At 35.2% G+C, this 23,360-nt stretch overlaps 1 protein-coding gene across 1 annotated transcript in view; it reads left to right on the plus strand.

Annotated features, from left to right (window-relative positions):
• The window catches only part of COL19A1 (collagen type XIX alpha 1 chain), a 376,839-nt gene that overhangs the window by 192,676 nt on the left and 160,803 nt on the right, over positions 1-23,360 (plus strand). The gene's annotated exons all lie outside the window — the stretch shown is intronic.

Genomic DNA, 23,360 nt, shown 5'->3' on the forward strand with positions numbered 1-23,360 from the left:
CATATTTAGATACAATTTACTATTACAGATTTTCTTTATAGGTCATTAAAGATTCTCATTTAACTTAAAGATTTTTATCTGAGAATGACTTTAAGCCCAACAGAAAAAAAAGAAAAGTGTATAAAAGATCATTTGTAGCCTGAGGTCTTTTAAATTTTATGTTGATATTTCTTAATGATACAAATTAAAAATTTAAATCATCTGTACTAAAAGGTCTGCCCATCACATAAGGTTCAAGTTTAAAGGAGTCTTTCAGAAACTGGAGAGAATTCTTCCCATCATTTCAGCACAGGAATCCTAAAGTTAGCATGCCTTGGATAACCTTTCTCTTTCAACTTGAAAAACCTATTTTAAATAAAATATTTGTAATGTCTTATATAGAAAATCTTTGCAGCTTCTATTTAGAGAACAAATATTTCTTTATAGAAAATCTAAGATACCAAATGGATGACTTAGAAATAAGCAAATTCAATTTACAGTGGAAGTCTGTGTTTTAAACTAAGATTTTCTTTTCAAGATGGAAATAAAATGTTTTTATATGAGAGTGAATCATCAACATAGTGTCATAAGACATCCCTTGGAAATGTTTTCCCTCAGAAACAACTAATAAAAGGACAAATCCCACGTGCTTGGAACTCTGGAGGATGATAGAGACTAGGGAATGACTCCGCAAATGCTGACTCAGAGTGAAAAGAAATAAAAAACAAGAAACTGTAGGAGATTGACCACCTGAACCACCAGGCCGAGCCTCTCCCCGTTCACTTGGTCCCACGCAGCTTGAGGTCACACGGGCAGCAAGCCAGGTCCCTTCTGCCATGGATGCAGACCATAGAACCACTCACAGCAGAGCGTTAGAACCCCACAAAGGGAAGTGGACTTGGCCCAGTGGTTAGGGCATCCGTCTACCGCATGGGAGGTTCGCGGTTCAAACCCCAGGCCTCCTTGACCAGCGTGGAGCTGGCCCATGTGCAGTGCTGATGCGCACAAGGAGTACCCTGCCATGCAGGGGTGTCCCCCGTGTAGGGGAGCCCCACGTGCAAGGAGTACTTCCCATAAGGAGAGCCGCCCAGCACAAAAGAAAGTGCAGCCTGCCCAGGAATGGCTCCGCACATACGGAGAGCTGACACAGCAAGATGGCAACAAAAAGAAACACAGATTCCCGTGCCGTTGACAACAACAGAAGCAGACAAAGAACGTGAAGAAAAATAGACACAGAGAATAGACACCTGGGGTTGGGAGAGGGGAAGGGGAGAGAAATTAATTAATTTTAAAAAAAAGAACCCCGCAAATATTATACACAGGGACCAAATCCATGGAGACCCAAAGTAGAACATAAATAGCTGAAGAGTGCCAATTACAAAGGTGATCCCAGGGAGGAAAAAAGAGACCACAGCAGATCTGTTGGAAAGAGGTGCACACACTCAGCCCAGACTGAATGCTGGTTCACTTAACCAAAAATTGGGCCTTTTTGGATTGATTCCAGTCTAGCTCCCCAGGGTGGGATTCCTGAATGGGGAAGTAACTGGAGATAGAAAAGCCTTACAGGAAAAATAAAATCAAATAAAAGAGGGGGAAACTGAACTTCAGTAAAATCAAAACTGGTTCCCAGACTGAAATGTGTAATGTAAAGGGGGCACTGAGTGAGGGAGAGAAATTAAACAAATCATAAGAGCTGGAGAGAAAATCTGGCACAAAAACAGCCTAAAGTTCAAGATTCCTGGAGATGGAACAGGGGAAAGGAAGCTTTCTTCTGCAGATGAAACAATTGCACATAAATGAGCCATCCTAAAAGTTGTACTACAGATCTAGGGCAAGAATCAAGTGCAGAAAAGCAGAGAAAACCTGAATAGTTAAGTACAGGCTACTCTGAAGTCCCAGTATAAGTTGGATGGACCAAGTGTCAAAGAAGAGCCCTAACACAGCAAATCTACGATAAAACCCAAGGCATGAAGGAGATATTGAACTTCAGAGTTAGCATATAAAAATAATCAGATGCCTAGACATCAGTCAAAAACTACAAGCCATAGGGAGGAAGATATAGCTCAGTCAAAGGAACAAATTAAAATCTCAGAGGAGATACAGACTTTAGAAAAACTAATCAAAGATGTTCAAACAAGGCTCCTAAATTAATATAAGGGAATGAAGGAAAACAAGAATAGAAATAAAGTATAGTAAGAAGACAATGTGTGAGTAAAAAGAATTAGAAAGTATTAAAAGAAGCATAATAGAAATTATGCATATGAAAGGCACAATAATGGAACCAAAAATAGACTAGAGGTATATAACAGCCAATTTGTATAGGCAAAAGAAAGAATCAGCAAACTAGAAGACAGGACAGCTGAAATCATACATTGAGAAGAACAGATAGAGAAAAGAATAGAAAAATTGAGCAGTGTCTCAGGGATTTGAATGACAGCACAAAATGCAACACACAAACATAGCACCATGGGTGTACCAGAAGGAGAAGAGAAAGGAAAAGGGCCAGAAAGAATAGTTGGAGAAATAATAGCCAAAAATTTCCCAACTCTTATGAAAGATATAAATAAGATAAAGATATCGAGAAGATATATTTACAGTAATAATTGGAGGCTTTAATTCACCACTCTCATTAACAGATTGAACTTCTAGACAGGTCAGCAAGGAAACAGAGAACTTGAATAATATGATAAATGAAATCAACTTAAGAGACATATACAGAACATTGCACTTCCAAACAGCAGGATACACATTCTTCTCAAGTGCACGTGGATTTTTCTCTAGGATTGACCACGTGTTGGATTACAGAACAAGTCTCAATAAATTTTAACAGATTGAAATCATACAAAGCATCTTCTCTGACCACAATGGAAAGAAGCCAGAAATCAATAACAGCAGAGAACTGGAAAATCCACAAATATATGGAAGTAAATTAATACATTCTTAAACAATTAGTAGGTCAAAGAAGAAATCATAAGGGAAATTAGTAAATATAATGAGATTAATGAAAACGAGAACACAACATATCAAAACTTATGGGCTGCTGTAAAGGCAGTGCTGAGAGGGAAATTTATATCTCTAAAGGCTTACATTCAAAAAGTAGCAGGAGCTAAAATCAAAGACCTAACTGTACACCTGGAAGAACTAGAAGAAGAACAGCAAACTGAGCCCAAAGCTAGCAGATGGAAAGAAATAACAAAGATTAGAGCAGAAATAAATGAAAGAGAAAATAAGAATAGCATTAACAAAACCAAATATTGGTTCTGTGAAAAAATCAATAAAATTGACAAACTTTTAGCTAGACTGATAAAGAAAAAATGAAAGAAGACACAAATAAATAAAATCAGAAATGTGAAGAGGTACATTACTCCTAATCTTATAGAAATAAAAAGGATCATTAAAGGCTATTAACAATCGTATGTCAATAAAGCAGACAACCTAGATGAAATGGACAAATCCCTAAAAACACACAACCTACACAGACTCTAAAAGAAATAGAAGATCTCAACAGACAAATTACAAGTAAAGAGATTGAATCAGTCATCAAAATCTCCCAATAAAGAAAAGCCCTGGATCAGATGGCTTCGTGATGAATTATGCCAAACATTCTAAGAAGAATTAAGAAATGGTATTATCAATTTTGCTCAAACTCTTCCAAAAAATTGAAGAGGAGGAAACAATCCCTAACTCATTGTATGAGGCCAACATCACCCTAATACCAAAGTCAGATAGAGATACTATTAGAAAAGGAAATTATAGACCAATTTATCTTATGTATATAGATGCAAAAATCCTTAACAAAACACTAGCAAATCAAATCCAATCGCACATTAAAAGAATTACACACCATGATCACCCAAGTAAGCAAGGCTGTTTCAACATAAGAAAATCAACTAATTTAATATTTCTATTAATGGAGCAAAGGGGAAAAAACCCTACATATTCACCTCCATTGACATACAAAAGGTACTTGACAAACACAGCACCCTTTCTTGATCAAAACACTTAGAAAAATAGGAATAAAAGGAAACTTCCTCAACATAATAATGAAAATATATCAAAGACCCACTGCTAACATCATACTCAATGGTAAAAGACTGAAAACTTTCCCTCCAAGATCTGAAACAAAACAAGGATGCCCACTCTTACCACTGTTATTCAATACTGTAATGGAAGTTTGTTTTAACTTGCTAAATGCTGCCAAAATGATATACCAGAAATGAGTTGGCTTTTACAATGTGAATTTATTAACTTATGAGCTTGCAGTTCTGAGGCCATGGAAGTGTCCAAGTCAAGGTATCATCAAAAGATGCTTTCTCCCCAAGCTCCAATTGTGGGCAATCAGGTATTTGTCATCATTTCCTCAACTCTTCCCTGTCCTCCCAACCTCGTTGTTTTCAGTTTCTGACAAAAGTGACTTTCTCTCGGTTTCTGTGTTCTGTTGAATTAAGCTTCTGTTTGCCAGGGCCTTCTCTCTCAACTTATGGATTCTTGTCTGTCCCTGAAGCTTTTTCCGTGGCGTTAAGGGCCTTTGGTTAGATTATGTGACCGAGAGTGGGTCTTAATCCTCTTACAGGCATCCTGCGTTAGTGGAGAAATAAAAAGCCTCAGTCATGGCCCTTAGCCAAAGGCCCTTAACTGAAATAATTTAATCAAAAGTTCCAACCTACAATATGTTTATACACACAGGAATGGATTAGCTCTTAGAACAGGATTTTCTAGGGTCCACAAAAGACTCATAGCTCCACAAAATTTTAAACAGAGCAATTAGGAAAGAAAAAGAAATAAAGGCACCCAAATTGGAAAGGGAGAAATAAAACTTTCACAATTTGCAGATGACATAATTCTATACATAGAAAGTCCCCCAAAAACCTACAACAAAACTACAAGAGCTAATAAACTAATTCAGCAAAGTGGCAGGATACAAGATCAATACCCCAAAATCAGTAGTGCTTCAGTACATTGGTAATGAGCAATCTGAGGAGGAAATAAAGAAAAATAATCCACTTAGAATAGCAACTGAAAGAATAAAATATCTAGGAATAAATTTAACCAAGGGTGAAAGGACTTATACATGGAAAACTGCAAAACTTTCCTAAAGGAAATCAAAGATCTAAATAAATGAAAGGACATTCCATGCTTGTGGACTGGAAGATGAAGATTCAATGTAATCCCACTCAAAATCTCAGCAGCTTTCTTTGCATAAATGGAAAAGCCAATCCTCAAATTTTTTGGAAGGATAAGGGATGCTGAATAGCCAAAACCATCTTAAAGAAGAACAAAGTTGGAAGACTCACACTTCCTGACTTTAAAAGATATTACAAAGGGGAGTGGGTGTAGCTCAGCAGTTTGAGCACCTGCTTCCCATGTACAAGGTTCCAGGTTCAATCCCCATTCTTTCTTAAAAAAAAAAAAAAAAGGTTATTACAAAGCTACAGTGGTCAAAACAGCATGCTACTGGCACAAGGATAGATATATTGACTAACGGAACCAAATCAGAGCCTCACATTTATGGCCAATTGATTTTTGACAAAGCTGCCAAATCCATTCAATTGGAAAAGAATAGTGTCTTCAAAAAATGGAACCAGGAGAACTGGATATCCATATGCAAAAGAATAAAGGGGACCCTTATTTCACACCATATAAAATATTAACTCAAACTGGATGAAAGGCCTACATGTAAGAACCAGGACTATAAAACTCCTAGAAGAAACTGTAAGGGAGCATCTACAGTATCTTGTGTTAGGCAATGGTTTCTTAGACTTTACACCCAAAGCACAGCAACAAAAGAAATAATAGATAAATGGGACCGCATCAAAATTAAAAATGTTTGTGACTCAAGGGACTTTATCGTGAAAGTGAATAGACAACCTATGGAATGGGAGTAAATGTTTGGAAACCACATACCCAATAGGGGTTTAATACCCAGAATATATAAAGAAACCCTACAACTCAACAATATAAAGACAAACTACCCATTTTAAAAATGGGCAAAAAATTGAAAAGACCTTTCTCCAAAGAGAATATACAAATGGCCAAAAACCATATAAAAAGAGGCTCAATATCATTAGCTATTAATGAAATGCAAATCAAACTATAATGAGACACCATTTCATGCCCACTATAATGGCTACTATTAAAAAAAACAGAAAGTTACAAGTGTTGAGAGGATATAGAGAAATGGGAATACTCATTCATGCTGGTAGGAATATAAAATGGTATAACTGCTGTGAAAGACAGTTTAGCAGTTTTTCGAAAAGGTAAGTACAGAATTAACATATGACCTGGCAATCCTACTTCTCGGTACATGCCCAAAAGAATCAAAAGCAGGGACTTGAACAGATATTTGTATAACAATGTTCATGGGAAATTATTCACTGTTGCCAAAAGATTGAAACAACTCATGTGTCCATCAACCAATGAATGAATAAAAATTTTGGTATATGCATACAGTGGAATATTATTCAGCAGTACAAAGTTTTGATACATGCAGCAACTTGGATGAACCTTAAAGACATGTTGAATGAAAAAGCCAGAGACAAAAGTACAAATATTTTATGATTTCACTGTTAAGAAACAATTAGAATAAGCAAACTCAGAGTGAGAATCTGGAAACAGTTTACTAGGGACCCAGTTGAGAATAGGGAATGGGGTTAACACTTAACCTGCACAGAGTTTCCATTTGGGCTGATAGTAAAGTTTTGGTGTTAGCACAACATTGGGAATATAATTAGTGGTGCTGAGTTACATATTTGAATGTGGTTAAAAGGGGACATTTTATTTATATATATGTTACTGGAATATAAATTTTTAGAAAGAAACATGGAACTGTGCAACCCAAGCAGTGAATCCTATTGTAAATGATGACAATGGCTAATAGAGCAATTATAAAATGTTCTTTCATGAATTCTAATGGATATGTCATGCCAGTGCAAAGTATTGATGATGGAGGTGTATATGGGAACTCTGTATTATATGTATTTTATGCATGATTTTTCTGTAAGCTTACAATTCTCTAATAAAAAAATCTATCTGTTTTGAGAGGAGGCTTTAGCTGCATATTATTCAAGTTTTCATTCTTTGTGGAGTTTATTTTTAAATCCCTTAGCAGTGATTTGGAATTAAGAATGCTTGTTTTATTGAAGATGCATGCTTGTTCTTCTTCAGTTAAGATATATGCTCAACTACCCTACTTACCTATCTAATTTCCTAGTCATTTTCAAGTCATGTCTGAAAACCAACATGCCATCTATATGCATCATTTTACCTGAAATGCAATTTGACCAGAAAACTTCTTTGACTATATCTATTCTGCAGATTTTTTAAAAAGACAGCTGATTTCTTCCTGTCAAGTAGCATGCCATAAGTGTCTCTTTGTGCCATTTATCTTGTATACCTTTAAGGAATGCAAACTAATTTTTACACTTGTCTAAAAATATGACAAGACAAAAAAACACTGTGCAATGAAACGTTTTATTTCACAAAGTAAAATGTTTATATATCTGAATATTGCTATTTTATATGCTTGCCCTTACCTCTATTATTAACGTAGGTAATTTTAACTAATTTTACCTATGAGCTGTAATGAATACCAACTTACCATGAACTAAAATCTAATTGATTTTAATGATGCATAGATATATTATTAATTGAAATGATTGATTTCAGTCTTCAAGGAAGCCACAATGACTAATCCTGCTGTATTTAGATTAAATAAGGCAGCGATATATAGGCATTAATAATATTAGCTTTGAAAACTATTACGGATAAACTCCAACAGCGTACTAAAATCACCTGGAGAACTTTAAAAGCATACCAATGTTGGGGCTTTACCCTGAGAAATTCTAACTCGACAGATCTGATATAGGGCCAATATTTTTTAAAAGTTCTCCAGATAGTTCCAAATATATAGCTGGAATTGAGAACCACCATTGATGGGAATTATAATGGGATGAGCTTTCTTCCTACTCAGAAAATTCTTTTAGGCTTTTGGGGAAGTCTGGCTTTCATCTGAAATCCAACTTAATGCATGATAATAAGGAAATACCTTTTTCCATTATGGAGGTATTCTAGTAAAACTAAATTAAGACAGAAGCCTGTTTATTTAATTGGAGGCCCTCAGGGCCAAGCAAGTACCTTTAATTACAGCCTTAACCCAGGCATTTAAGTTATTCCTGGGGGCTTTGGTGCTTTAATGGCATGCTTCTCAAACTTTAATATACATAGGAACCATTCAGGGGTCTTGTTAAAATGCATAAGTCTTGGGTGGAACCTGAGATTCTGCATTTCTAATGAGCTCCTAGAGGATGCAAATACTACTAGTACTCAGAGCAGACTCAGTGACAAGGGCTTAGTACCCTCTCTCCAGGTGCACTGCAGACACACTGTCCTGTTCCATAGATCAGTGGTTTTCCACCTTGACTACATATTAGAATCACCTGAGGGGCTTTTAAATCCTGATTCCCAGGTTGCACCCTGTGTGAGTAAAGTCAGAATCTCTGGGGTGGAATCAGGGCAAAAGTTGTTTTAAATTTATCCCAATTGAGACCAATGTGCAGGCAGGTTTGAGAACCAATGTTCTGAAAGCATGATCAATACCTCACAACTTCTTCTTTCAGGGTTTAAGTGAACATTTTCGGCTTACTCATTATATCAGTATTTGTATCAAAAACACCCAGCATGATTACTTTCATCTGTTTCTAAGAAATGCCAGACTCTCTGTTAACACCTATGATTTGGATCCTGATTAATTCATAAAAGGTTGAATTTCTAGCTCCACTAGCAAGTCAATCAACCATCCTTTACTGAACCGAACCATAGCATTGGCAACTACATGTACATAGAATTCCAGAGACTATACAAGCATACAGAGCTGAACTGCCCCAAATAAATAAGGAATAAAGTTTAATGATATTTAAATCTTTTGGTGGTTTGTTTAATAAGAAATTTTACTTTCATTGGTGGTTTGTTTAATAGGAAATTGAGAGAAATCATAATTGAGCACACTAAAACTTTGAATTTAACTGATGCAGGGACAGTGCCTTCTTGATGCAGACCATTTTTGTGAAGAACTTTGTTTCTTGAAGTTATTTTCACATTCCTGTGGATTAGCATGCTGTGACTATTATTTCACATTTTAGAAATCACATAGAACCAGTTCATTTTTAAAAATCCAATACATAAAACCATCCATTTTCATTAAATATTACTTTGTTTTTTATTTATACTTTCTTTTATAACTGCTTTTATATAATAGAGTCTCAGTGGAAGGAATGGGTAAAGGAGTAGGAGAACCAGAGTTTAAAAAGAATGAGAAAATATCAAGTTGAAGAAATGGTATGACCCGCAGTCCATAGTACCACAAACAGTTTCACTAGTTAAATTCAACATCTCTTTCCCTTTGTTTCACCTCTCCATTCCCACCACCTTCAAATGTTCTTACTGCAGTGATTGGTACCTTCTTCCAATATATAGAAAAATACAAGGAAACTTTTAATGAGAAAAATCAACCTGAATGGTGATGCCAGTTTGTAAATTCAGTGTGCCGTAAACTCTTTTGTTATTTGAAGAAACGAGACTCCATTTAAAATTCCACAACTGGATCACTTTGATAGCATTTGAATTCTTCTATAGGTTCATGTTCATGATCACACTGAGAGAACTCCAAAAGAAAGAAAAGCTAATAAAGAAAAAGAAGATAAAAAATATGGGGCCTATAAAAAATGTCATGGCGATTACAGTAACAATTTTGGTATTAAGTATCACTTACATATTTTGCTTTTAAATATCGTTAGTATATTTGGCTTGAAAAAAAATTGAATGATACCCTTGATACAACATTAATAAAGTTGTGCGTCTTCACAGTTACCTCCTTTATTTTACAATCTTCCCAGATGTTTCCTAAAATAAAAGATTGAGGAATAGGCTCAAGAAAAAATTTGTTCTTGAATCTATAAATGGGACATCTGGAAGCAGTTTATAAAAACAGTGTTCAAGAACCCTCCCTCAGTACTTTGTTTATCAAATGTCCTCTAGAGATACGTTGAGAAGAAATGAAACTCCTTTCAGCTTAGGTGAGAATATTGTTGATTCACAAAAAAGGAAAAGAGAGAGAGAGAGAGCTATGCTTGCCACCATAAACGCACTTTCATGTATCTCTTGCTAGACGTATTTTCAGCAAACACAGCTAGTTGAAAATAAAATTTTAATCAAACCACTTTGATTTCTTTTCAGCCTCTTTTGGGATGATACCAAGTCCACTAATTAGTTTGGCACTAAATTGACTATTGTGTAAACATAGAGATATTATAGTAGCTTACAATAAGTATAATTTTACTTGTGTTGTAAAGAAATATACATGAGATTCTTCTACCTGATTTAAATTAATCAATTGACTGTTCCTTTCATTATTCTTTTTTATATGTCAAACTGATCACTTTAAAAACAATACGGGAATGGGTATGGCTTAAGCAGTTGAGACCGCCCCTCCCACATGTTAGGTACTGGGTTTGGTCTGTTGCCTTCTGAAACATCAAAAACCAACAAGCAAAAACAAACAAAATCCAATTCAGGGAAGCCGATGTGGCTCAGTGCTTGAGTACTGCCTTCCCATGAGCAAGTTCCCAGATTCATTCCCAGCCTCCAGTACCTCAAAAAAAGAAAAAAGAAAAAAAGAAGAAAAAAAAAAAAAACCATGTTGTTAGATCCTACATAAGAATAATAATAAATGGCAAACATTTACTGAGTCTTTACTATGTGTTACCTAAACCAATCTTTAAACAACCATGTAAGGTAGAAAATTATTACCACAAAACAGATGAAGAAAATGAGGAGTAGAAAAATCTAAGTTATTTGCCCAAGATTATGCAGATGGTAAGTGACAAAGTATTATAATATTCAAATACCCATTTGTCTAACTCTAAAACCTAAGCCTTTTACTTTTCCTGCATGTGTTATTTAGATCTAGGTTGGGAAACAATAAGGAAATATTAAGGACTTGTTCTAAATTAGTACAATAATCAAATTTTTAAAAATCCCAAACCCTCTTGTCTTTAAGCAAAGTGTAAGAAATCAAGTGTCTACCAATGCCTACCACAGTCTGGGCAGGTACAATAATTGCTACCCAGTATAAAATAATAGAGCATGCTTGGATAAGCATGGATACCTCTAAATATCAAATTCAAATAAAAAATTACTTAGAGATTGTTTAATGCAGAATGCATAATATAATAAACCTATTCATTATCCAAAATAAACAAATGTTGCTATTTTATTTTATAATATTTGCTTTAGATTTTTTAAAGAAACAAAAATATTATTAGATGCCTATTTTCTCTTTTTTCACCCTAAAGGAGTCGTGGTATTAATGATGTTAGTGTTATTGCATATTTATCTCAGAGATATTCACCTAAATCAATATATAACAGGCTATGTATTTTAACTAACATAAATTGTAGCTTGTAAATAAATTTTTGCAAAATTTTCCCTATCATACTGTTTTTAATATATCCATGTTAATTTTTTGGATCAGTTTCATTTTTTTAAACTTATGTGTAGTCTTTCATCATATGGGAGATTTTTTTATTGATAGATATTTATATTTACGCTTTCTTTTTTAAAACCAACAACATACAATGAATTATTTGTGCTTCTCTCTTATGCACATGTGTTTTTTCCTAGCTTACAAACCTAGAAACTCTGAACTTTTTTATGTTTCTCTGAGAAGACAAATTATTTTGAAAGCAGGCTGTAACTTGGGTGAACTCAGACTGAAAACTCTGCCTCCCCCCAGAGTTGGCGATAGCTGAAATCCCAATTCTGTTCTTTTATCCTGTGTTGGGTGCTTGGAGTCTATACTACACAGGTATGGTCCGGGGGTCAGCCAGAATTTCCAGCAAAGTTTATACACAGAATTTGGGTCTGCCACTCTCTGGTTTTCTCTTTTCAGGATTTTGCACATTTTCCGCTCCCCTTTCACTATCCAGTAACTTCATTGCCCTAAACTAAATGCCCCCTCATTCTTCAATCCAGCAAGGATGCAGGCTTTCCATTTAGCTACCCCACAACCTAGACTTGGCCTTTCCTTCAAACTAAGTGTCAGATAAAAAGGGATCTCATCCTGTTTTAATTGCCAAAAGCAATACACCAGAAATGAGTTGGCTTTTACAGTGGAGATTTAGTAAGCTGTAAGCTTACAGTTCTGAGGCTGTGAAAATGTCCATATCAAGGCTTCATAAGGAGACGCCTTCTCCCTGAGCTGTACCCGTGGTGATCAGGTGTCTGGCAGGGCACAATAGCAGCATCACCTCATCTCTCTCCTCTCCTCCAAGTATCTTTGCTTTCAGCTTCTTTCTCTGCTTCTGGCATTTCTTTCAGTGCTTTCCCAATTCCATAAAAAGGACTCCAGGAAGATGATTATGACCCACCCTGTGTCATGCAATATAATCAAAGGCCCTTAAGTGAAGTAATTTAATCTAAAAGTAAGATCCCACCCACAAGCAGCCCATGGTGTATTTTTGTACCATTCTGGATTATTTATAATTTACTTAGAAATTTGGCATCCATATTCATAAGTAAGTTAGCTTTATAAATTTCTTTACTCATTCTATTGGTCTTTCCTTCAACATATATTTAGCATCTGACCAATTCTCATATTACTACTACCACTTGGTCCTTATTACCATCATATATCCCTGGATCATTTTAGTAGCCCCTTAATCATCTTTCTACTTCTCGCTTCTTTTGAGCACTCCTTGCTCCTTTTGAGTCTTTTCTAAACACACAGGCCAGAATACACCTTGTTACTCATCTGTTCAAAATCCCCAATGGCTTCCTTTTTGATTTAGAGTAAAAGCCAATTCCATACAATGGCCTACAAGGTCTTATAGGATTCAACTACCGATGCATTTCTGACTTCATCTCTTATTCTCCTTCTTGCTAACTTTAATCCATAGCAGCAACGTTGGAATCCTCAAGCAGGCCAGGGACACTTCTACCTTAGGGTTGTTGCATTTGCTGTTTCTTCTGAAATTTATTTCTCTAGATACATGAATGGCTAATTTCCTTGCCTCCTTCTAGGCTGTGCTTAGATGTTACCTTCTCAATGCTGACTGCACTAACTACCCTATTTAAAATTCCACTCGTATACTACACACCTGGAATTTCTAATCTCCATTACTTGCCCCATTTTATCTTCCTTCATAGTACTTAACATTTTCTAACATATCATCTCAACTGCCTATTTATTATGTTTTTTGCTTATTCTCAATTTCCCATATTTTAATATTAATTCCCCGAGGGCAAAGATCTCTGTGTGTTTTGTCCACTGACGGATTCTGAACACAGAGAACCATAATTGACACAGACTATGTCCTCAAGAAATCATTGATGTTGAATGAATATTGTTTTTGTTAGTTTTTTCTTTTATTTGCTATTGTATTAGCCTCATTAATTCAGTTTACCAACTTTCTATACACTCATGAACAGTTTGTATAAGATAAGAATTAGCTTTTATGTAATGATTTGGGTGAAACTATTTGGACTGATTTCTTGGCACAGAATTTTGTGCTACTGATTTGGGCTTTGTGTGTGTGTGTTTCAAGGTCATTGATTTACTGAAGATTTCTGTCTTCTTAAATCAGCTTTTAGAAAATTGTCCTATGTTCAAATTTTTAAAAAGCAGAGTGCTAGCCAATTAGAGTAAGTCTATGGTTCTGATTTAGCACACTGGCTCTGCTTACCTATTCAATTTTGGAGTCAGTCAAGAGACACTCACCCTGTCATTTGCCTAAAAATAATGATATAAAAATGTAATACTAAAATAAAAGTCTTTGATCTACAGTTTTAGATTTTACCATATGCTAGATTTTCATTTACCCATTTCACAGCACTTTAACTCGGATAAAGTAAAATTAGGCATTCTAGTCCATAAAAATATGAAATAAACTACTATGAATTTGGGACTTTTGCTTTCCAGAACAGAAATGAAGCCAAATAAGTGAAATAGTCCCATGTTACCTGCTGAAATTCTCTAAACAATTGGATATTAACAACAAAAAAATAATTTCCTTAATATATTTTGCACATAATGCATATTAAAATTGCCATGTTTAAAAAATGTCACCATATCACATTTTCCAAAAGTTCTTTGAATGCTACCATATCTGGAACAGTCATATTGCTAATATCATTGTCATTTATGCCTAAAAGGCTAATACCTAACAGGCTTCAGAATCAATGAAATGTGCTATTTGGCTAATGATTCTGCCTTTCACTTATTCCCTCTTCAGGCCTTTGCAGGCCATGAAAGAAGAGTGACAGGTGAAGGAAGGTAGAGCAGTGCTATTTCATGTAATATATCCACTAATTTTAGTTCCCAGGAAAATGACTATGTATCCCTGGCCCCAGGCCCAGTAGGGAGTTATTAAATACTCATCCAGATGCCACCAAATGTTTACATAGAAGCCAAAGGTTAAGTCAGTCAACTGCAGAAGTGCCTTAGACATGCTTACTAAATGATACTTTAAATGCCTGTACCTTGGGGTCTAGATTAATTCAGCTTAGGTGAAAATTAGCACAGAGAAAAAGCATAGCTTTCAGTCTAAGAAAACTTCCTTAAATACCGTAACTGAGAGCAACACTCAGCTGGTCATTTATAAATCAAATGATACTCAATTAACAGATGGCCTTAATGCACAAGAGATTATATAGCATTTGCATAAGGGGAGCCTTGCAATAATTCTTTTTCTAAGTCAGTGTGTACAAGATATAAAACAATCACTTCAGTAAGTGATATGGTCCCTTCTCTTTCTTCCTCACTTTTTCCCATCCACTTAGTTAAGCACTTGCTATGTCCAGACACTGTGCTAGGTTATGGAGACAAAAAAATAATAACACTTATTGTCCTTACTTTCATGGAACCTATTTTGTATAAGAAAAAGCAAGCTGTTGGTTAAACTTATTTTTTTCATGTATAAACCAATCATTTGTAACTGATATATATTAAAGTCTAGAAGTATTTGTACAACTGTAGTTATACTAATACCATACAAAAACATCTATTATTTCAAAGAAAACAATTATTATTTTGCTAGAATTTTATACTGCAGTTTAAGCATTTCTTTAAATACATTTGAACCACAGAATTGACTATTAAATGATGTTTTCTTACTTAAATTCTTAAGGAACTATAACCATTGTTTTTGGGTGAGTGAAATAGAAAGGTTCTTGTTAAATGCCCAAAGAAGATAATTTTTCATTTTGTTCTGACTAGAATAATTTTTTTCTTCAAGCATAGAAATTAGTAGGCAATTGAATTTAAGATTATTTTAAATTCTCACATATCAAAATCTGGATCATTCATAGGTTCTTCCCATAAGTGTCCTGAATTTGAATCAATACTATTAGTCTAAGAAAGTTGCATATTCATTTTTTTTCTAAATGTTGCATTAAAAAATATGAGGTTCCTATATACCCCATAGTCCACCCCAACCCCACTCCTCCCACATCAACAACCTCTTTCATCATTGGCACATTCATTGTATTTGGCGAATACATTTTGGAGCACTGCTGCACCACATGGATTATAGTTTACATTGTAGTTTACACTCTCCCCCAGTCCATTCAGTGGGTTATGGCAGGATATAGAGTGTCCAGAATCTGTCCCTGCAATATCATTTAGGACAACTCCAATTTCCAAAAATGCCCCCACATCACATCTCTTCTTCCCTCTCCTTACCCTTAGCAACTACTGTGGCCACTGTTTCTACATCAATGATACAATGTCTTCCATTGCTAGAGTCACAGTAGTTCTAGTAGTGTTTTAAACGAATGATGTGGGCTATGGGTGGAAGGCTCTTTGTCTCTTCAGAGATAACTAAGTTGTTTGACTTGTGGGTGTGAAACGGTAAGAGGCTGCAGTCCTGCTCTTAGGGACCAGCAGGCTCCAGTCCCAGGAAATGTTTAACAAAGCAAGGGCTATAAACTTTAAGTATTTAGGGGAAATGCAAAAACCAAGGCTTATCTAAAATGTCTGGAGTCCTTGCTAAAAGCTTACCTAAGATGTGAAAGAGATATATGCTAATTGAAGCCTATTGAGAACTGAAACAAAGGGACCATTTGGCCTTTCCTCTCTGTATAAAAGACGTTTGAAAATCTTGTTCGGGGCTCGGGATTCAAACAGAAAGCTCCCGAGTCCGGCCGGCCGTCAATAAACCATTTTTCCTTCTCAAAATCATTCCTGAGTCCTGGCCTCTCTATACTCAAATAATTGAACTTCTCTTAAATTCCACAACAGTAGAATACCAGTAAGTACACTCTAATCCATATTTTATTCTTTCAACCTGTGGACCCTGTGATGGTGATGTCCACTTTACCTCAAATCGAGAAGGGGCTTAGATCCCACATGGTTGATGGATGCGATTCTCCTGTTTGCATTGTAGGCATTCTTGGTTCCCTGGTGTGGTGGTTGACCATCTTCACCTCCCTGTTAGCTGACCTGGGTAAGTCCAATGAACTGGAGAGAAGGAGTTGCAACTCTGCTGAGACTCACAGCCCAGCTGGCACATGGCCAGTCCAGAGATTCAAACCTCCTGAGTATACACCAACCCCAGTGCCAACCACAGTTTCAGTAAAAGTGACAGAAGAGGCATGTGTAGAAAGGTCATATCTGAGTCCAACTGCATCACACTCAGGAGCACAAATTCCAAAGTAGGACCTGCTGAGGAGGCACTGAACTCCAGAGCCATCTGCCATGACTATAGAACCTGTATGTCTTCATAGCCCTCAGGAGCACCAGTACCTGGGATTTTATCTACTTTGGTTGTCTCTGGGGGTTGTATCTACTTGGCTGTCTCTGGGATCCTGCTGAGACATGCGTGTGACCCCTCTGATGACCTCCCAACTCATTTTGAACTCTCTTAGCCATATAAACTCTTTTGTCCTTACCATTTCCCCCTTTTATTCAAGGTCTTATTATAGTTGAATCACCAGTTTGTGATTGGTAGTAATCCCTTGGCACCAGGGAGGCTCATCTCCTGGAGTCATGTCCCATGCTGGGGGCGGGGGGCGGGGGGAGGTAATGCATTTACATGCTGAGTTTGGCTTAGAGAGTGGCCACATTTGAGCAACATGGAGGCTGTCAAGAGGTAGCTCTTAGGTACCCTGCAGCTCTAGGCCTAGTTGAAATTTCAGGCACACAGGCTCATAAGCATAGTCATCAGTATCAAGGGCTCATCATTGGACCATCCTTCTTCACTGGTCTTTGCCCTTGCACTTGGGGAATTATTGCTGTTCCACTGGGGAATGTGACAGAGCTCCCCTGGCTAAGAACTCAGCACTCCCTTATTTGTCATTTATAACTCTAACTACTATGAATATACCCAACAAATATCTGAACATTTTTATATACCCTATATACATACTGTGAAGAACTCCCTCCCAACCATGTGTCCCCCATCAATAACACCCCACACCAGTTGTTCCTCCCCTGCCATAGTTGAACCCCTCTGTGGTTCAAAACTTCAAATATGAAGCCTAAGATATTGCCAAAATCAATAAAAGGAAAATGAAATAATAGTGATAGGTTTAAAGATTAGAAATAAAATACATACTAATTTAGAAAAACTAAAATAAAAATAAATTGGAGTAATAAAAAATGAAAAATATCATAAAACTTTGTTTTTGATGTTTTGTCTTTCATCACTCTAATAGGTGTTGCCCTGTATATACAGTGGTAAGGCAATTTCTTTCATGCCTTATTCAGTGTCTATATCCTTTTTTTTTTTTTAATTTTGTCTTCAAAGAAGTTTTAGATCACAGTAAAGTCACATATACAATATAGGGGACTCCCATATATCCAACATCAAACCCTTTTCCCCTTTCCCCAGCAATGATCTTTTTACTTGTTCATGTTATATTTGCTGCAGCTGATGTACAGATATTGAGCCATAGCTACCAAACATGGTTCCATTTTGGTTTACATTATGGTTTGTATTTTAGACTGTATACTTTTCTAAATTTTCAGTTACATTATGGTTTACATTATAGTTTACATTTTAGACTATATACTTTTAATTATTTTTGGTGAAATTTAACATGTCCCTTATCCACCACTGGATTTTAAATTCTCACATATCAAAATCTGGGTCATTTATAGGTTCTTTTCATACGTTTCCTGAATTTCAATCAATACTATTAGTCTAAGGAAGTTGCATAATTCATATTTAATTCATTTTTAACTTTCTGAAACTGGTAATACAACTCAACATTGAGGTTTTTAGGGTCAGTAGAAAGAAGGCAGTTAAAATATATTTTTAATCAATTTTTAAAAATATGTTGGCAAAGACTTGCATAAGTGAATAAATCAATTAAAGTAGAAACTGTTTCTATAGTTTAAAGCTATTTTAATATACTCTGTGCAGAATTACAGGAGAGTTGATGCTGAAGGCCCTAGAAAGATTTATGTTTTAGCTTCAGAGAAGATTTATGTTTTAGAAAAATCTACAGTCAGCTAATTTGACATAGAGGTGATTTATATATCTTTCATTAGATGAATGATTTGAAAATAGTTCCCTCTGCCCTTCTGGTTATAGTTTACTTATGTTTCAAAAGACATTTCAAATTGTTTTCATCAAAAGTCTAAATTATTCATTTTAAATCTCAGTAGTAAAACTTTCTCTCCTAAAAGTGCTATGCATTGGCAATTTGGAACTTTTATGAAAGCCATTTTATTTCATGCTGAAATACTGAACAATCCAAGAAAATAAATGAAAATATATCTCAGATTCCATTAGGAAGGTATAAAGTTGGTAAGCCTTTTGAAAAAGTACGCGCAGAAAAATGTGTTTGTTTATTTAAGTCATAAATCTGCATAGAAATTAATTTGTCTCTTCTAAGCATTTAACAAATCTTTATGGTAGAAACCTCACATTGACTTGTAAAATGGAACTTAATAATTACTGCTCTCTAAAAGACATTACAATTATATTAATTCCAATAATTATTACACTGATTTTAACAAATCAAAAACTCATACAGTGCTGTATGCAGATTCCGGACCTAGACTGTCTGAGTTAGGACCTGAGCATGTTAACTTCACCTTTCTGTGTCTTAATTTTATCATCTCTAAAATGGAAATAATATTTCCTATTGCACAGGGTTGTTGCGATGATTAAATAAGTAGGTATATGTAGAAGTTTTAGAACAGTAACTGGCTCCTACTAAGTACTCATTAACTCTTAGCCTTTGTTGTTTTAATTATGTATTAATATTCAGTGGCAGGGCCTTTAAGAAATAATTGCTGAGAAATGTTCAGAGAGAATTTTTGTATATTCACCATGTTTTTATGGATAGAATTCTGTTATTTTAAGAAAATTTGTAAATGTAAACTGAATTATCTTTTTTCTTTAACCTCCAGTATAAATCTATGAGGAAAAGAACCTTGTCTATCTTATTCACTACTGCACTCCCAGAGATTAAACAGTAGTTGGCACAGAATAAGTACTGAACAAAAATTTCCTCTTCATAGGCAGAAGAAACAAATAATTTTCACTGATTAACATTTTATCAAAGTAAAATATTTCTGAATTCTACAGGGAAATTATCTATATGAAAATATAAAATAAGGAGGAAGAGATATCCTTTTTCCAGCTGCTTAAGCTAATTAATTTAGGGCAGGTGATCTACTTCTCCCAAATTGAAAATTTCCAGCAATGACAATCCTGATGTCACTTCCTACCCCCATTCAAAAGTCATGTTTTAATGGGCAACTGGAATCTTCTCCTTAATTGAATAATCCTACCTTCTTTTCAGTATGCTGCAGACATGAACAGAAGTTTTATATATTCTAATCCATTAATAAAGTCATCCTTTAAGAAATAGTTAAAGGAAAACTAGATTTAAAGTCAGGGGACCCAGATTCTATCCTGGCATGTACAACTGTACTTTATTTATTTATTTATTTTTACCTTGGGCAACTAACATTTAGGGGTCAAAGTAGAAGGTTTTAAATGTCCTTTTAAACTTTAAATCTGAATGATTTTCCCCTTTATTTTTCCTAAACTAAGCAATTCCAATTCATTTAACTACATGACTTATCTATGCTTTAATAATACTTTTTCTTTAAATTCTCTCCATTTGTCACAATATTTCAGAAAGATAGATATTAAATAGAATAGTCTAGTTAAGTCAGATTGATGCTCAAAATAGAGGAAGGTTTGACTTGCCAATGTCAAGTACAATGAATTGTCTGAGATTTAACCTACTTGCAAGCTAGCAAGCTAACTAGCCTGTCACCAGTTTCATGGCTCCTGGCAGAAGACACAAGTAACAAAGAATTTTATTACTGTTGATGGCAGGCAGTATGAGCTTCACATTAGCATCAGTTCCCTTTTCCCCTAATTCACAGGACATGATGTGGAATAACACAGGTAGATGCCATGGGTTTGTGTCACAGCTGTGGACCTCTGAGCTTAGGAAATCCAAATATTTTATAATGAACTTCAAGCAAACCTGCACTTTGCCCAAGGAAAAAGCATTGTCTTTCATATCCTGAACAGTAAGCAAATGTGCCTTTTACATTGCTATGTGAATATCTTTAAAAGACAATCCAGAACAAAGGGGCAGTTAGTGCCTCCCTTACAAGACATGCAGAAATCTGAGGAACCCATGAGGAGCTGTCTCCCATCAATATCCAGTCCTCCTTTCTATACTATCTTTGCTTCTGGCAAATCTTCCCATGAGTATTCCACTCCATTGGCTATTCTGATTAACTTTACCATCAGAGACTAGGACCCAAACTGTTCAATTTGGCTCATAAAGAATTTAATTAAGACTACTGTTAGCAGGATTTCAAGCAACTAGATGAGGCCAGTCTGTAGTATAGACCTCAACCATGCCCATTCATGGTTGAGGTTCTCAGACTCAACCATCTCTATAAATGATCCATGAATCGTCAAGGTCTCCCTTAGAAAGACAGATAATTTTCTCCTTAACTTACTGTATTGACCTTTCCCCTTGACTTGAGGTATTAATCCAGGTACAGAAAAAAGGGCAAGGACATATTTACAAAAATTACAGAGACACATTCTGTCCCCCACTTTGGTTCATGTGGGCTACCATAAGGGAACTCATTGAGCAATGTACTAAACCAAGTGTTCATTATCCTTTTGATCAAGGAACATGTTAGTCTAACAAGAGAATCCAGGCGGCTGAACCAGAATTAAATTTGAATCCTTTAGGTTCCCTGTTGGCTAGGCTGCCACCTGGAGAGTAAAAAGATAACCCAGAACAAAGAGCCATTACTGCCTCACAACACATGTAGAAACGCTAAAGACTCATGGAGAAGTCTATCTAGCAACTAGGTCTTGTGCGTTGCATTTCATTTTAACAAATCCTACCAACTGTTCTTTTGTTTACCACACCACTACTCACTCTACTGCTGCCTCATTGAGCTTCTGACCACCAGCTTTTGGTGTTCTGCTCTTGTTAATTCTTTTCAGTCTGTGCTGTTGATTTTTCTTTCTATGTCCTTTGGAGTGCCATTTCTATTTCACAACCACTATTTAGTTTCCTACTATAATATATTGGGAAAGTTTAATACCTTCATGTATCAATAAAAATGTCATCGAGGATAATCCTGTTTTATTAAATCTGATATGACTGGCCTGAAACCACATTCATGGATTAATAGGAAGAATATTCAAATAAATCTTATGCTCCAAAGATTTCTTTGGAAGAAGAAGTAGATTACATTGGAAGTAGAATAGGTTTGTGGGTCAAACGTACTTGAGTTTGGAGCTCAGCACAACCACTTATTGGCTGTGTTACCTTTAGAGAGTTTGTTTTCTCTTATTTCTTGGAGTTTGGGGATTAAATAAAATTGCATATGTAAAGTGACTAGTGCAACTCCTGACATAGCAGAAGATGTTCAATAAATGTCAATTATATATCCCCTTCCTAATTTATTATTGTAAATTTGTGGGCAGTCATTAAAGGATTTATTGATTGTACTAGGGTTTCTACCTTTTGATTCTGTGCAAATATAGAAGTCTTTTTTCTTCTGCCCACACTTTTTCAATATTTTTTGTTTTCTTGTTATGGATCTTTATTACTACAAAGACTCTCAAATTATCTTGATTTGTTCACTTGATACACTAATTAGTCTTTTTCAGAAGTTTGAAAATAACTTTCTGATTGCTCCATTTCATTTAAATATTAAGGAAACACTAATTGTAATTTATTTTAATGTGAACTTTCCAGTGTTTGGTAGCTTGAAAATTAGGGAGATTGTTCCTGGCTTTGAGAACTTCACAATCTGGTACTTTGGCAAGCACATCATGTTATCAACCCAACAGACTGAAAAGTGACACTAGAACAGCATTCTGGTGTTTGGAGAGTAGAAGGTGTATCTACATGATATATCATTATTTATCTCATTAATGTTACTTCCCAGTGAATTGAAATTACATTGACACAGCCTTTACTTAATTCTGTTTGTAAAATAGCTGGACAGTGCGACTCTATTCTTAAAAGAGTGTGTTTAAAGTATTTGTATATAGACTGATTTGTTCATTGACTGCTAATAAAATTTCCACAGAGATGGAGTTAGCTCTCAGATATATTTAATTTGGTCTCAATATTTTAACATTATTTTCAGAATCAATCATTTTTGTTAGTATAAAAGCTTCTAGCACAGATTTTCCCACTTAACATCCACAAAATGTTAGCAAATAGACAATGCAAGTATTTTTCCTGTTAGGATGTAAATGACCAAATATACTATATAGCTGAGTCTTAATTCATAGATAATTCTCACTGATTTTGTGAATTAAGAATTATTTTAATATCTAAACAGCCACCCTGGAATTTTTTTTTCAAATATTCTACAAATTAACAAAGCTTATTCAATTTGTAAAGGCCATCTCCTTGCTTCTGCCACCAATAAGTACAAGTTGAATCTAGTGACAAAGTGATAATTAAAGGTATTTTATATGCTAATAATAGCCATTCTGTGTTAACCAAATTGGTGGCAAATTGTGCAATGTGGGAACAGCTTCTATTAACAGTAATGGGAACTTATTTGCTTGTATGCTTTAGGACAAGTTACCAAATATGAAAATTATTCCTTGCTATTTCAAATGCTAAACTTGAATGTAGGCACAATAAGTGAACATTGAGTCTCAGGTTTATTAGCCTTAATTTACTTAATGTTTTTAAATAAAATTTTAATATTTTTCAAGTCAACACACTTATGTGGTTAAAAAATCAAACTACTGTGAAAAGCTCATAAAAAATATAATTTTTCAATAAATGCTTTGGAGACTACTGTATAGCATCTGAAAACAACGAAGTTGGAACCCTACATCACTACTATACCAATAAAAATA

Source organism: Dasypus novemcinctus, chromosome 11 (genome assembly GCF_030445035.2).
Source record: "Dasypus novemcinctus isolate mDasNov1 chromosome 11, mDasNov1.1.hap2, whole genome shotgun sequence".
Classification (NCBI taxonomy): Eukaryota; Metazoa; Chordata; class Mammalia; order Cingulata; family Dasypodidae; genus Dasypus; species Dasypus novemcinctus.